The sequence below is a fragment of the Schistocerca cancellata genome, chromosome 4 (assembly GCF_023864275.1).
Source record: "Schistocerca cancellata isolate TAMUIC-IGC-003103 chromosome 4, iqSchCanc2.1, whole genome shotgun sequence".
Classification (NCBI taxonomy): domain Eukaryota; kingdom Metazoa; phylum Arthropoda; class Insecta; order Orthoptera; family Acrididae; genus Schistocerca; species Schistocerca cancellata.
In genome coordinates, this window is record NC_064629.1 from 378,072,134 (window position 1) to 378,089,019 (window position 16,886).

Genomic DNA, 16,886 nt, shown 5'->3' on the forward strand with positions numbered 1-16,886 from the left:
TGGGGCGTGAGTCGTGCTCGGGTAGCTCAGTTGGTAGAGCAGTGTGCAAAAGTAGTGGATCACTTCATAGATGTCATGTATCTCCCTATTATAAGCACTCCATTGATGTTGTGTGAAGATGAGCTTCTTTGAAAAGAAGACCAACGCTTTCCGGGGACCATTGAACTGTTGCTGCAAGGATGCACCTAAGTTGAGCTGGCTGGTGTCGACCACCAGTGCCAGCTGGGTGAGCCAGAAGTGCAGCATTGGCAAGGCTATTATTGGCAGCAATGAAGCATCCATTTCGTACATCCAAGGAATGGGGCTGTTGCCATTGACGTTAGGGCCAGTAAGAGCATCTGTCAGCGGCTTTTCAATGTAGGCTGTGCCAGGGAGATTAAAGTAGTATACCATCAGCTTCTTCAGGAACCGCTGGAGTTTTCGAAAACTTCATGGGTCCTGAATATTCTGAACAGCTTGAACATTTTTTAAGGGGTTGGGGGGGGGGGGAGGGGGTAATGCAACCTGTAACAACTTGATGGTCCAGGAATGTCACCTGGGAGACACTGAAGAAACACTTTGAAGAATTAATAATAGCCCCAAAATCGTTGATCTGCTGAAACACTGCTGACAGGTGTTAACCATGTTGCTCCAGAGAAGAAGAAAACACGAATTTGTCATAGAGATAGGCGAAGCAAATGAGTTGGCAGCATAGCAAACTGTAGATGAATCGTTGCCATTTCTGTACAGCATTTCAGAGACCAAATGTCACGTAAAGCAATCCAATGAGGCAAAAGGGCAAGTTGACAGCTGCCCTTGGGATGTCTGCTGTGGCGATTGGTATCTATGTGAATGCCTTCACACAGTTGAGGACATTGAAGACTGAAGTGCTACTGAGGGCATGGATGAAGTTTGGAAAGTTTGGGACCAGATATCTGTCTGGAATGATGCAGGCACACGCTGTGGATACTTTCACAGTAACAGCTTTGATCTGGGCTGAATGCAGCTGGAATTCCTGGCTAGCCATGGTGGGTGCCGAGGCATTGCAATCCAATGTGCAGGCTGGCAGGCAGTTGTCGTGTAGAAGACAGCACTGGTAGTGGCAACATAAGCTGGGTCAGAATACAGGGCTGCGATGAGAGCTTCGATCAGAGTGTCATCCAGGGCCACTAGTTGTTGTGCTGAAAGTGACAGCTGAGTTGTGAGAATTGCAAATGTCTGGCTAGGCAGCCAGTTCAGTCAAAGAACATGAAACAACTCGTCTGGAACTGTCCCAATGTCAAACATGCTGCTGAGATGGCGCACAGGAGCTGTGACAAAATTCTGTTGCCAATGTCATTGTCAGTAATCAGGGACCATACACTTTCATTTGGAGATACTCAGAGGTGGAGAATGTGCTTTCTGTTAAGATGCTGGCATGGCTCGGTAGTAAAGGTGCAATGATGATGTCAGCAACCTCAGTGGTGAAGTGGTGGTCGAGCTGACTAACAACATCTGAGTACTTTGTATGTTCTGACATTACATCACTGCAATGGAAACTGGCCTCGATCTGCATGAACTGACTGGGAGGGAAGACCAGAATGATGGTAGTTGGATGTCAATGTAGGAAACCATAGAATCCAGCTCGCTATGATATGATGTAGCAACAATGTAAGCAGTGGGGGCATGATTGGTGGAAACAACCTCATCAGAATTATTGATCGCATACCATGTACACAAAGCAATTGGTCTTTGTCGCCTGGGTGTCACCACTTTGGGATAATTTACATAGGATGTAGAACAAGCATGTTCTGGCACATAAAAGATAATAAGTAAACATTTATTGATAGCTCTACTGGTAGAAGAACTTAGTCACAGAAATGATGACATTGTCATGAAACATTACTCATTGCAGGGGTGACCACTTAGTCGCTGAACATAGCCCACTGCATGAGCAACCAACCACTGAAAATATTTCACACAATTCTTTGCTTGGGTCGCACTGGAAGCACTAATATATTCCATTACACAAATGATCGCTGATAGCACTACACAATCCTTCTCACAGGCGACTACTGAAATCACAGCATTTACTACAGCAAGAGTGAGCATTGATGACACTGCACAAACTATTGCCCAGGTGATACTGAAATTGCAGCACTGTGACAGCACATGTAACAGACCAGCACACTCCAAAACTGTAGGTGTGGATGTAGTTACACACAGATCAAGTGTAGTAGCAGCAGAGTGAACACATTAGATTTTTCTGCCACGTAAACCTGCTGAACACGCAAGACTGGGCACACAGTGGGAAGACCTGCAGCTGTTAGATTCCACAGTCGCAAACTACCCATTAGGGCACTGTATTTCAGCTTTACATTGGCTGTCCCATCTGTGTATTAGCATCCAACTTTGGTCAGTGCTGTAATGCCATAAGCTCGCAGGTTCACTAAAGCTCTTAGTAACGCTGCAGTGCGACCTATGCTGTAAGTTCACACCTTCGCTAACAGTGGGTGGTAATGTGGCTGGCTGTGCTTGGCACTCAAGGATGGTAGTTGCTACATTCTATATTAATGAGCTGCAGATAATTTTACCTGCACCCTCAGACTTTTTGCGGATTATGCAGTTACCTGGACTGAAGTAGTGTCTGAAACAAACTCCATAAATATTCCATTGGAGCTTGATAAGATTAGCCTGTTCTAGATGTGAATCACGAGGGATATTGATCATATACAAAGAAGAGTAGCCCAAATAGTTACATGCCTGTTTGACTGATAGGACAGTGTCACAGTGATGCTGAAAGAACTGAACTGGGAAACTTTTGAACATAGACACAATCTATCACATGAAAGCCTACTTAGACAGTTTCTACAACAAACTCTTAAGTGATGAATCTAGGAATATACTATAACCCTCTACATATTCTTCCACAGGAATTCTGTAGACAAGACTGGACGAATTATAGTAAACACAGAGGTATTTAAGCAATCATTTTTCCTGTGCTCCATTCATGAATGGAACAAGAAAAAGGCACCTAATAACTGATACTGTGGCAGTGTCGTCTGTCTTGTACTTCAGCTGGTTTGCAGTGTATTGAAGCAGATATTCGTAATGACAGACAAAGACATTTTTCTGGGTGCTCAGAGCTCTAACAATCATATCGATGTAGATAATGATGACAGGTTTAACAATGAAGTCAACACTGCAGTTCCTGTTCTAGTATATCAAAAAAGAACGCACAGACAAAGAGAAAAATAAATAAAACAGTGGATGGTATCGAATGATTTGTCAAAAACTTGATGATGTAAAAGAAACTAAAAGATAATAACTGGAACCATTTTTTTCCAAAAATAAATAATACACAATGTACAGTGCATACCTACAAGAGGGACATAGCAGCCTACCATATATATGTGTCTAAAGAGGCCTTGGAAGGCCCAACGATTCCTGCTGACTGACATGTCATCCTCAGCCGACTGGCTTCATTGGATGCAAATATGTAGTGCTGTAGCTACCATATACAGGGCGTTAAAGAAAAACGTATTCCATGTTTTGCATGGTGCTAGTTTCGACCAAAGCGATAACAAAGTCCAGTAAACAAGGGCTCTATAATTCATATCTTAAGAGCTATGGGCACTTTTTCATCTTTGCTACTGTGAAATACACCTCTTTCACTGCACGTTCTCTGCTTTCTGAGTTTTGACAGGAGGTAGTAGGGACCAGAACAATGAAAAAATGTTCAGTAAATGTGGGCTCTAAAATGTATACCTTAAGAGACATTAGCACTAGTTCAGTATCAGAGATGTGTTTTTCACAGATGGCAGGCGGGCACTACAAGTGGAGGCTATATAAAGCATGTTGGGAGATCCACAAAACAGTACAGTTGTCGTCATAACATGCAAACCGAGTGATTTATATAACATCCAAAGGGGCTTGATCACTGGCTTTCAGGCCAAGAGTAGAAGCATTACAGAAGTGGCTAAGTTTGTAAACTGTTAGTGTGCTACCTTAATTAAAGTATACCATGCATGACAAAACGGCATTATCCAAAACCTGCAACGAGGCAACTGTGGCACATCACGATCCCTATATGACAGAGGTTGACAATGGCTATGGAGATGTGTATGAGCAAATAGATGGGCAACTGTAGAGCAACTGGTCACCCAGACAAACCAAGGGGCTACCAACATGTCTCCTCTGTGACTGGTCAGTGAACATTTCTGTGTACAGGCTCTGCAGTAGGCACTTGGTTCATGCATCCACGCCACCTGTTCTTTATTGGCAGAAAAAGCTTGAATTTGCATGCACTGAATGGTAAAGGTGGCCTTTCAAAATAATCATGGTTTATGCTCCATCGGATAAATGGTCTTTGGTGTGAATGGCCCTGCAACAACCAGCAAAGAGGTCCAGGCAGGAGGAGGGTGCATTAGAGTCTGGGGAATATTTTTGTCACATTCCCTGGGTGACCTTGTCATTCTGGAAGGCACAATAGATCAATGAAAGTATGCATCTATCCTTGAGGACCATGTCCAACCATACATGCAGTTTGTTTTTCCTTGGCTCAATGGCATCTACCAGCAGGACAATGCAACTTGTCATGCAGCTCACAGTGTACACGCATGATCTGAAGAGCATCAAGATGTGTTTACCATAGTCCTCCAGCCATCAAACTCCCTAGATTTAAACCCAGCTGAGATTTTGTTGAGCCACCCAGATCAGGTTGCACAAGAGTTACAGGAATAACATGTATTTCCAATCAGGCAAACTGGCTGAAACAGCTCTTTGTCCTACTGTATATTCTTTTTACTCATGTGTGTCATTGAGCTTTCCAGGTGGGTGCTGATATCTGTCGTTTACACTTTTAGTTCAGATATTGCCTGTTTGTTCTACTGCAAAGAGGCCTTTTATTATATTACTTTTACAATTTTTGTACAGTTTAAGTTCACAATTACAGTTTAAGGTTGATTTATTAATGTTTATTTGAAGAGTGTGATGGAATTTTCCTGTAGTAGTTTAAAGTCAGTTGTTGTGTACCTTCGATGTGGGCACTGTAATACGGCCACTTGGAGCAAGTGTTGACGCATATGATTACAGTTGCCTTTAGAGAATCAACTACAGTAAACATTTTTCATATTATTTATTTATTGGTTCTCTGATTCATTATTGTATGATGCATGTATATACTGGTGCACGAAAGGTAAATTATGAGACAGGGCAAGTACAATGCAACTGATGTGTGTTGTGATGAAACTTACACAGTATGAAAATAACATATTTTTCATAAGTGCAGAATTACATTTTATAAAAATTTTTATCGTATTCTCAGACATGCAAAACAATTTACTTACCTGCTTTGTATAGAGAGATTTATTAAATTTACTACACTCACATACACACATACACACACACACACACACACACACACACACACACACACACACACACACACACATGGAGTACATGATTGGCATAGTTACAGATAGTATAATCACAAAACAGATTTTACATTAATGTTTATTTCTCACTAAAAAATCACTGCTGCTATCAATTTCATGTTTCTGTGCACACATGTGACAAAAGATTCGTATTCCTTCAGTTTGTTTGAATTACATTCTGGTTAATTTATGCCAAGTGTGCTGTCCATTGTAGTACTGTGCATACCTTGTGCTAAAGCCTTAATATTTTGTGCATATTGTCTTCAGTAGTAGATGTACTACTATCAAAATCACAGTTATTTTCTCATCATTTTGGTACATTTATTATTTTTGGTATCACTGCAGCACTGAAACAGGATCCTTTGATTTATTAAAGATTAGAAGTTATTTCATACACTAATGTGTTATATCCTGCTTATGTGTCTAATTGTTTTTCCATTTCATGATTGTGAAGTATTTTTATGAGATACCAGAGTTTTGATAGTACTACCTCCCATTTTCTGATTTATGGTTATTGTTTCCTGTGTGTTGTATCTTTTGTCTACATGTCTGCAAATGTCAAGGGGAGCTTGTTTGTATTCAGTTATGCATTTTATTAGAAAGTTTAGTATATATCTGATGTTTCAAAACTTTACCAGAGTTTTGATGGTACTACCTCCCATTTTCTGATTTATGGTTATTGTTTCCTGTGTGTTATATCTTTTGTCTACATGTCTGCAAATGGCAAGGGGAGCTTTTTTTATTCAGTTATGTATTTTATTAAGAGAGTTTAGTATATATCTGATGTTTCAAAACTTTACATACTTTACTTTACGGATGGAACTCATTGTTTATGTGAATAGCTTCACCTCCCCCCCCCCCCCACCTTATGCAGCAACTGTAAAAATATTACTCTTCAAGTAGATGTGTTTGACCATGGATTTAGTGATCAAGATCTATTTCCTCAGCATTATAATGTGAATGAGCTGGGTTGTTGCGGTTTGTAACAGCCCTCTCCCACACCCCTTGGGTTCTGGTTTGTGTTCATGAACAAAATGTGCTTAAATTTTGAAGTGTAGATATTGTTGCACAGTGGGATATTAATTAAGTGTGGAATAAAATTTTGTCAAAACTGACTGGGATGATGCTACATGGGACACCCTTGTTGAGTACACAATGACAGAGCAACTAATGTCAGCACTCAGAACAGCCAAGTTAAAAACAAGTAAGGAGCTAATTGTCTCAGTCTGGGGTGGGAAGAGCATCAGGAACTCCTGATTCAGCTCCTTGACATCAGTGCAGAAGCAGACACAACACTATTCTGTCAATGAGGCTACATGTAGCAACTACACCTAGGGACAATGCAAGAATGCCTTTCAGGCCACAAAATTTGCATAAAAGAACGCTTTGAAGCTCTGAAACTAAACATTAGGCCAGCCAAGAATGCTGACATGATTGGAAAATCAGGACATTTGGCCACCAGTGTGGGGGCATCATGTCATCAACTGTTGTAAAACTCATTGCCTTCCTTCCACTCATTCTCAAAGTATGGCCACTAAGTCTGCATCACTAATGATGATGGAAGTCCAGCTGGATGATGTGGTGGCTGTGATGAAGTGGTACCAACCACCACCAGTTTGGAGTCTACTATATGAGTCTGCAGCCGTCTGGCCATGGTCGCATCCATGATGGCCAAGCAGATCTTCTGTGAATGAAGAACCAATCTCTCCATCTGTGAGCAGTTCAATTTGCAAGCAGGGAAATTGTGTTGCCAGTTCTCGGCAGTATGGGTGATACAAGTACTGCCTTACCACCTGTATGCGGGAAACACCCCTTAGGCTGTCCTCCACATTACTGCTGGGTGTTCCCCCTACATGTCATCATGACTATTGACAGCAGCAACATGCAAACTTCTGGAGCCAAGCCTATGCACAGATACACTGAATGAGACTGCTAGGTCTCTGACAGATGTCCATAGTCTTGCCAGGCTGCAGAGATTTGCTGGCCTCTGCACACTCCTGCCATGGAACCACAGCACTGAGCTCAGACTATGCCATGGGCTGCACCAGTAGATTCCTCACTGGGCTCTGGCATACTACCCTGCACCTACATCCAATGCAGGGAAAGCATGGCCATTGCTAGGCCATCCAGGGAAGAAGACAGAGTGACTGGAAAACTCTCAGAAATAAATGACTGATAATTGAATGACATGTCATTAGCACCACAGGACCACACCTCCGCACCTCCACTCAACTGTCCTAAACCCATGTAGAAGGTCACATCTGGTGGGCTCCTACAACATGTATGGTCACAATAGTCTGAACTTATGGAACTTACTGGAATGATTTCTGTGCTTTATTCTCTGTAATTGAATCTTTGGGTACAGAAGATGAATTTATGTGATACAATTCGTTATGCTGCTGTCTTATGTTTGTTCTTAGTGGTTGATTTATCCTAGATGATTTACATATTTTAATATTGTTGTTATGTTATTAGAGACTTTGATTTTTTATTTCTTGCCATTTAATATACTTTGCTGAATTTAACTGATTTTCTTCCTTAGAACTTGTGATCCTTGTGTGATTGTGTGGATGTACTGAGTTGTTGTGTAGTGCTGCTCCCCATTTTGGTTTCAAATGCCACAACATATAAGCTGGATCGTAGCAAAATTCTTTTGAGAAGCTAAAGATTTTTCTGTGCATTGTTCTGTTGATTCCTGCTGGTAACAGTGATCATTTGTATGATCTTTTTTGCTTCCATGGGGTGTTTGCCAGGATATTTACCCGCTTGCTTTGTTTTGCTTCTTGAGTGTGACTACTGCAGGGTGGCACAAAATAGGTGTTAGAAAACTTTTGTGTACTATGAAATAAGATGGGGTGACAGATTCTTGTTATCATATTTGTGCTATATGAGAAAACCTGAAATTTAATACAGAATATTTTCTAAGTGCTTTGCTTCTGCATCATTGACCATGTAGAGCTGTGAACTGATCTCTGTGATGACTTTCTGAAGAACATCATTTTCCACTGCATGTATATCTCTGGAAAATGCAGGGCAAAGATCCTGGAGTGTTTTAGGTGCACCTTTAAGGACATTTTCCTTTAGATATCCCCTTAAGAAGTGCTTACATGGGTTGATATTGGGACTATAAGTGGGCAATTCCACACCACACCTAGTGAATGTTAAAGTGTTCAGGGCAACACTACAATCTCGGAACATTCCCTGAAGCAAACTGAAGACATCCATAGTATGCTGCTAACATGTTCCATCCTGCAAGAACCAGTAGTTAAGTGGTGTCATGCAGTCATTACAAATTCATATTTCAAGAATTGTGTGTATTTGTCTGCTGTGACAAGTCTCTCAATATAAATGCATCCAATATTGCACTGTGCACAGATTACACATTGAACAGTGACTTATTGTGGATGAATTGGAGGAGCAGCATGAAATTGTGGATTCACAGTAACACAGATGTAACAGTTCTGTTTGTTCACATAGCCATGGAGATGGAGGTGTGACTCATCACTAAATCATGTCTGATGTTCATTGACTAATCGGTTTTCAAAGGCTTCTGTCATCTCATTTTCAAAAGAATGTTGCTGCTCCACTTTCCTGTTCTTCAGAGGATGGCACAGATGAATTTTATAAGGAAATGGAAAAGTTTCTCTTCAATTATTCTCTGGAGTGACCATTGTGACGTCATGAGTTGCCATATTACAGGTTTGTTGATGTAGTGGGCTCCTCACTGAAAAGTGTTCTCACTCATTCCACATTCTCCATGGTTGCAACTGAGACAGGTCGTCCTGACAGCAACCTATACAAATAATGAAACATTATAAAAAATCCATATCAGAGAATGCTTAAGTTTTGTCATCATAAATGTATTTCAATTCCATACAGTAATCTCACCGAGAAATGGTGAATCTGTATGGTGCTGTTATTGGACCAAATGTGTTGAAAGCATATATAACCACTATATTATGTCCAGGTTCTGTATAAAATGTCTTTATGACAAAAGAAAGCTGTTGCAGTGTTAGTGCTTCCATTCTGAAATGTGAACTGAGAATCAATGAGAGAGCTACTGAGTTTTCAGAGCTACAGTATAATGATATTGCAGGAAGAAACATTCACAACATCTGATTAAACTATGGTAGATAAATGATTTCTAATACCAATGTAGGTCCCAAGTAAACAGCAACCGGCAGGAGCAGATTTCAGAAGCTGGTGTTACTGAATTAGGTGAGAATGACATTGAATTAGACTCTGGGACTGGTATTTTCTTCCCTGGTCAAGCAAGAAAAGGCGATCTTGCTGGAGAGGAGGCTAGCTTGGGGAGACCAGTAAGTGAAGGGAGTGCAACTATTAGCATAAATTCAGAGACGGAGATAATTATACAAGAGACAGATGTGGACAATAGAGTGAATGAAATGGACACAGTAACTACTGTTGCTAGGTGGCATGAACAGGATATTCCAAATAAGACACCCATTCAGAGTTTTATGCTATTTTATTGTGACAGCATCATACTGTCTGTGAAAGTTACCTGAGAGACCATATGAGAAGTATGATGATTGTAATATATCTTTTTTTGTAGTGCTATATTAGCTTAGACTCTGTTTAGTCAGATAATTTTATTCTGGTTGAAGGCACTGGTGTCTAATTTTATGATAATTTTGCTAGAAATGTGTTTAGGAATACAATGACTCATCATTCCACTCGTTCTTGGTAGATTATTTTATACGTTATGGATGAAAACACATGGCACTGGTGTAATATTCTATAATATATATTATTTGTTTCACAAACCATTTTTTGGCTGTTATGTCATCATCACCTACAATGACAAACATGTGGTGCCATGAAATTTTTGTAGGAGCAAACTTTTTAAACTAGTGTATGCTATCTGCAATGTATCTCTCTTTCCAAAGATGAAAAGTGTTAATGTTAGATTTAGGAATAAAACTATAGGAATTACTGCTGCAAAATGTGATGTAAGAAAACCTAAGATAAAATATGTGCCATATTAACCAATTAACTATAAACAGGTTACAAAGTTGTTCTTATAAGAAAATAAATTTGAAATAAACTTTGGTGACATGTTCCAAGGGTGGAGCTGAACAAAAATAAATGTAAGTGTCATGTGACTAGGGCCTCCCTTCAGGTAGACCATTTGCCAGGTGCAAACCTTTCAATTTGACACCACTTCAGGGACTTGCACATCAATGGGAATTCCTGAGCGGAGAAAATCTCTGACCCAGCCGGGAATCGAGCCTGGGCCCTTAGAATTGACATTCTGTCACACTGACCACTCAGTGGCTGGAGCTGAACAGAATAATCTTGTCTTTAACAGGTCCTAAATTATGAACAGATAAGATACACTAGTGAGATTAAATGGGTAAATGATGCAACTGTGATTACACAAAGTAAACTTTTTTAACAGGCCAAGAGAAATTATAGTAACTGAAATAAAGGAAAAAATTGGGGCATTTGAGTAAGAGGTGTAATTTACAAAATGGCTTAAAACATTGATAATGCTAATGACAAATTTAACTATTTTATAAATGATTTTTCTGCCCTTTTCGAAGAATCTTTTCCAAAGAAATGGGTCAAAAATATTAATCCGAATTCCGTAAGTAAGCATTGGATCACAGAAGGTATTAAACAGTCGTGCAGAACTAAGAGAGAAATTTATGCTAAAATCAGAACAACTAATGATACACAAAAATGGAATCATTATAAATTGTACTGCAAAATTTTAAAGAAAGTAGTACAGAAGTCAAAAGGAGAAAATAGATAAATCTAATAATAAAATGAAATTCATTTGGAACATTATAAAAAGTGAGACAAAGACAAAAACAAGCGACACAGATGATCTAAAAATCAGGCATGGGGGTAACTTAATAGAAAATCAAAAAAGTGTCGCTGAAATTTTTAACAAACTTATCCTATCAGTAACCCAAAAAATAGGCTGTAGGCCCTCTGTTGAGGAAGCTATGACTTTATGTCAGGATGCATACTCCAACATAATACCAGAAATGTACATTCGTCCTATCACTGAAGAGGAAATTCAAACAGTCATCTGGTCTTTAAAGTGTCAGAACTCTGCAGGAGTAGATAATGTATCCAATAATTTATTGAAATTTTCATGTAAATGGATTAGTGATATTTTGTGCCATATTTTTGATGCTTCATTTCAACAAGGCATTTTTCCTGAAAGACTCAAGTATGCCATTGTGAAGCCCCTACACAAGAAGAGTGATAGAGCTGAGCTCACTAACTACCGCCCTATTTCACTGTTAACAGCCTTCTCTAAAATTCTAGAAAAATTAATGCACAATAAAATTACTGAACACCTCATAAAGAACAGACTTATCAACAAGAGCCAGTTTGACTTTCAAAGGGGCTGTTCAACTGAGGATGCAGTGTATGCACTTACAAATGAAGTACTTGAATGTATAAATCAGAAAATGATAGGAATTGGTGTTTTCTGCGACTTATCAAAGGCATTTGATTGTGTAGATCACCACATTCTCATGCAGAAAGCCAAACTACTTGGAATAAGGGGTGTTGCAGGTAACTGGCTGCAATCTTATCTTCAGGAAAGCAAACAGAAAGTAATTTTAAACAGTCAAGGGATATCTCCGCTCAGTCTGAACGGACTTCTATTAGTTGTGGTGTGCCTCAAGGCTCAATTCTGGGGCCACTGTTGTTTTTGATGTTTATAAATGATTTACCATTGTGTGCAAGCCTGCCTTGCAAATTTACTCTTTTTGCTGACGATACCACCATCTTCATGAGTGGAAAATCAGATGTTAATTTCGAGGAGTCAGTTAACAACATACTCTCTGAAGTGATTAACTGGCTCAGTGTTAACGGTCTCTCTCTAAACTCAAGTAAGAGAAATTTTATCCAGTTCCATACAAAAACAAAAAAAGTGAGAGAAATAAGTACATTTATTTCTCTCACTTTTTTTGTTTTGTGGAAATCAACCAATAGAAAGAATGGATGTGTCTAAATTTCTTGGAGTACATATTGATAGCAAAATGAACTGGTCCTTCCATATACAACAGACCCTAAAAAAATTGAGCTTGGCTATGTATGCTATCAGAATGATGTCTTCATTGGAGATTTAACCACTATGAAGTCTGCATACTATGGGTATTTTCACTCCGTTATGTGTTACGGAATTATCTTCTGGGGAAATTTAGCTTTGGCAAAGAAAACTTTTGTGGCCCAGAATAGGGCTATTAGAATTATGTGCAGAGTACCCCCTAGGACATCATGCCGTAACCTTTTCAAAAAGCTGCAAATAATGACCACTGTATCCCAGTACATATATTCGCTGATGTGTTTTGTAATTAAGAACCTTGTACAATTTCCATCAAATAAGAACTATCACAAATATAATACAAGAGGGAAAGAAAATCCTCATTGTGAACTTAAGAACCTGGCAGTTGTTCAGAGAGGTGTCAAATGGTCAGGAACAAAAATTTTTAACCATCTCCCTGACCAGATAAAATGTTCAAGAGAAAATGAATCTCCTTTTAAAGCAAAACTAAAGGAATATTTGTTAAATATGTCTGTTTATACATTAGAAGAATTTTATGATGCAAACAGGGAAACAGCATTTAGATAGAATTGTCCATCTTGTTAACAAAGAAATGTGCTTTTATTTTTCTCCAAATTAAAACATGAAATTTTGTATTAACACTCAAAGAAATCTGCTATTATATGTACAATACCTGTTTTTCCTCTAAACTTTGTACTAACTATATGCGGTTATGTAGTACATTTTTTTATATATTTAATGAAGACTGTTTTGTATCCTTTCATATGTTTTTTGTTTTGTATGTTTGACTCATTCCACATCTCATGTGACGTGCTCACAATATGAGATCTATGGAACATGAAATAAATAAATAAATAAATAAATAAATAAAAGAATTATGAGTATTATCTGCAGTTAGAAGTGGCAAGTAAGGGAGCTGTGTCTGGCCATTCAGTACTAAGTGTAGGCTGATGGACACATATTTATTAATTTCCATTATTTCAAGATAGTTCATCTTCCTTGCTTTACAGATGTGGTGTAATATTCTTGTTGTACCTTGCACCTATGGCCTTCCTTAAGTAGGTGGTCTGCACTTGTGGAGTCTCCCTTTGTAAGATTCCAACTTCTATGATATTCCTTCAAGCAGGTGAATATTGCTCTGCGAGACTGATCTATACAGAGTTTTTCACAATTACACATGATTTGGAACATTTCACTCTTTTTCAAAGCTGGAGTGCTGTCTTTAGCATTGGCAAAAAGTGTTCAATAGTGTTGTGCACATAAAATGATATTTTAAAGTTTCTGAATTTCAGCTTTCGGGCTATATTCAGTGAGGCTTTTCCTAAATATGGAATTGTGCACCAGTTGTTGTGTTCTTGGGGTAGTGGGTCGAGAACTGGGCACAGAACAGAGTGCAGCTATTGCTTCTTCTTTTTGTGCATTATGGAGTCCACGAAGGTAGGAGGGTAGCCATTGTTTAACGCTATATGTTTGACTGAATTTAATTCCATTTGGAAATTGTCTTCATTCATGAGGATAGACAATAAGTGAGGTATCACTGAATTAAAAGCAGCATGTTTAGGGGTCATTTGGAGTTAAGAAACAGGTATTACAAAACCACAGATACTGTGGTGGTAGGTTTACTGTAAGTCTTGAAAGCATGAATATGATCACTGATGTCTATGGCTAGATCTATATAATTTAGGCAGTTGCCCACATCCTCCATTGCGAAGTTTATACTGTCGTATTCAGTGATTAGCTGCTTGAGGCATTTATGAAATTGTCTAGTAGCATCCATTCGTAAGCACTACATATCACCAACAGACCTAAACCAGTAGGGCCTAACAGCTTTGTAACAGAGTGGATTATTTTTTCCAAAAACTGTTTTTCAAGAGTGTCGACAAAATTTTCAACAAAAACTGGACTGAGGGGAGATTCCATAGGTAGACCATTCAAATGATTGTATATCCTGCCATTGAAATGGAAATAATTTTGTGTTAGGCATGATTATATAACTAACCTTATGTCTCTGTGATAACTCCTGATTTATCTAGTAAGTCTGTTTGAATGTTTAGACACTCCTGAACAGATATATTAGTGAATAAGTTGCTGACATCAAAAGAAATTAGCTTTGCACTAGAGGGGATTTGCATGTCGTTTAACTTGTTCACTACATCAACTGAATTAAGAATACCACAAGTGCCTTGCATTAACTAAGTCATTTCTTTGACTGCTGAGCAATTTGATATCAACTGTAATGGGACTCAACTGTTCCTTTGTTCCCTGAGACTTTAACGAGACATGAGTTAGGTGTTTTTGCTTATAATCAATTGTTTTCACATTTTACAAGGTGTGAGTTTTGGCTTGCCTCCACCACCACAACCACAGCCACCACCAACATCCCACTTCAGTGCAATATGTGCTTAAGGCAGCAGGAGAAATAAATTGTTGTGAGAGGTACTGCCCAGATGATTTAAGAACACACTGTCAGTGCAAGTAAGCATTGAGAAACTCTATGTTTATTGCATTAGAAGCTGTTTAAAGATTATTTTGTCTGTGAAGTCACACTTAGTATATTGTTTTGATCTAACTGCATTGTGAATTGCTATTATTCTGCTGATCTGTAAATTTGTTGTTATTGTTTTGAGAAATTCATTCAGAATCTGATCTAGGATAATAAAGCAGTTGTGAGTGGAGTATTTGTAAGTGGTAACGCCACCTTTTCATCACCCACAGCGATGATCTGATTTGTTTGTCTCTCAAGGGTCTTGTTCCATTAAAAAAAAAAAAAAAGCAGCACAAGTTGCGAGATAATGGGTCCTATGCTGCTAAAAGGATATTCCTCATATAATGGAGCCAGGATGGCGAATACTGTAAAAGTTCGATGTCTAGCTCCGCGAAATAATGTCAGTTATACTGTTAGAAAGAAAACCTGTGATAGTTGTAATGACGAAATAACAAAGTTCAAGTAACATGTGCCTAATTTACAATTTATTGCCAGTTCGTTGATGACGGATATCAAGAAACTTAAAGAAGAAAAAAGTGTACTGAACACGACAAAATCGCGGCATGATAGTTCGACTTTGTCGGAGAAATGGACGGAAGTAAAGTTCAAAAGACGCAAACAGATAATACAGGGTATAGGAAACTGTGAAGGGAATACAAATGTAGTGTAGAAAAATCACTTTCAAGCTCTTTCTACAACGGGTTGTGATAGTGTTGTTTACAGTTCGAGTATACCACGTGAAAAACAAAGCGACTTTGTGAAAGAAGTAGGCTAGAACATGGAATATTTCAGCAGCAATTATGTATAAGATCATATGCGGAAGTGCTCCCACAACATTTGCCACCGATAAGCTGTTCGATTGAGACATTATCGTCTTATGTTAACAAAAAAAGACAACATAAATAGTACGGTACCAAACAAGACATCGCGCGGAAGGTAGCGGAAAATCGGTAAGCTCCGAACAGCAAATACATGTAAAAATGAAACATAGCCTTTAATTTCGGCGGACAAGCAGTAAGAATTTTAACTGTTCAATAAAGCCTGGAGCGAAATTCAATGCTGCTACGTCAGTGAGTCAGAAAAAAATTTCCTCATAGAGCACAAAGGACTTTTCCGTCTTCCTGACGGTCTCAAACGATTTCGCAAGGAATGAAAAAAAGGATCTCTTAATCTCGTTAAAAAGAAAATTGTATGAGCTGAGAGGAACAAACGTAATTTTTTTCAGTGGCACATCGTTACGACTTGAGAGAGTGGTCCTGTGCAAATAAAGAAATTGCAAGTGCAAATACAGAGGTGCAAAATATTTGCAGGTGGTTTGAAAATGCTGTATTTGTGAAAATTGGCGGTTTGGAGAAAATATTCTACACAACACACGGTTTTCACCTAAATAAACTTGCAAAAACGTTATAGTAACAAACATTTTTGATGTAGTAAATAAAAACTCAAATGTGCAGTGTGATGATACAGGGATGATACCTCTCATGGACAAGACGTGTGTATTACTTGGAGACCCAAATGTGGAATCTGCTGTTAGTGAAGCTACACCCCTCAAAGATAAACGTGAGATTTTGTTAACGCAGTTGAACAGCCCAAATGCAAGCAGCTCACAGAAAACCACAGTGGTTGTGGAAAAGAAAATACCAGAAATAAGTGAAACAGCACCACCACCACCACCACCATCATCATCATCATCAGAAGCAGTACCAGTAACAGCAGCAGCAACGACAACAACAACAGTAGCAGAAGCAGAACCAACAACTGGAGCAGCAGTACAACACAGCTTAAGGAGGAAGCAAAGGCCAAATACATTTGTGTCACTGAATGATATTTTTTTTATAGCTTCAAGCAAGGAAGAAAATAGAAGTGTGAAAAATCGGTCTGCTAACTCACAGAAACATCTTATTTTTAAATATTCAGTGTATTGAAACAAAAGTTGAAATACTGGAGGAATCATTGCCAC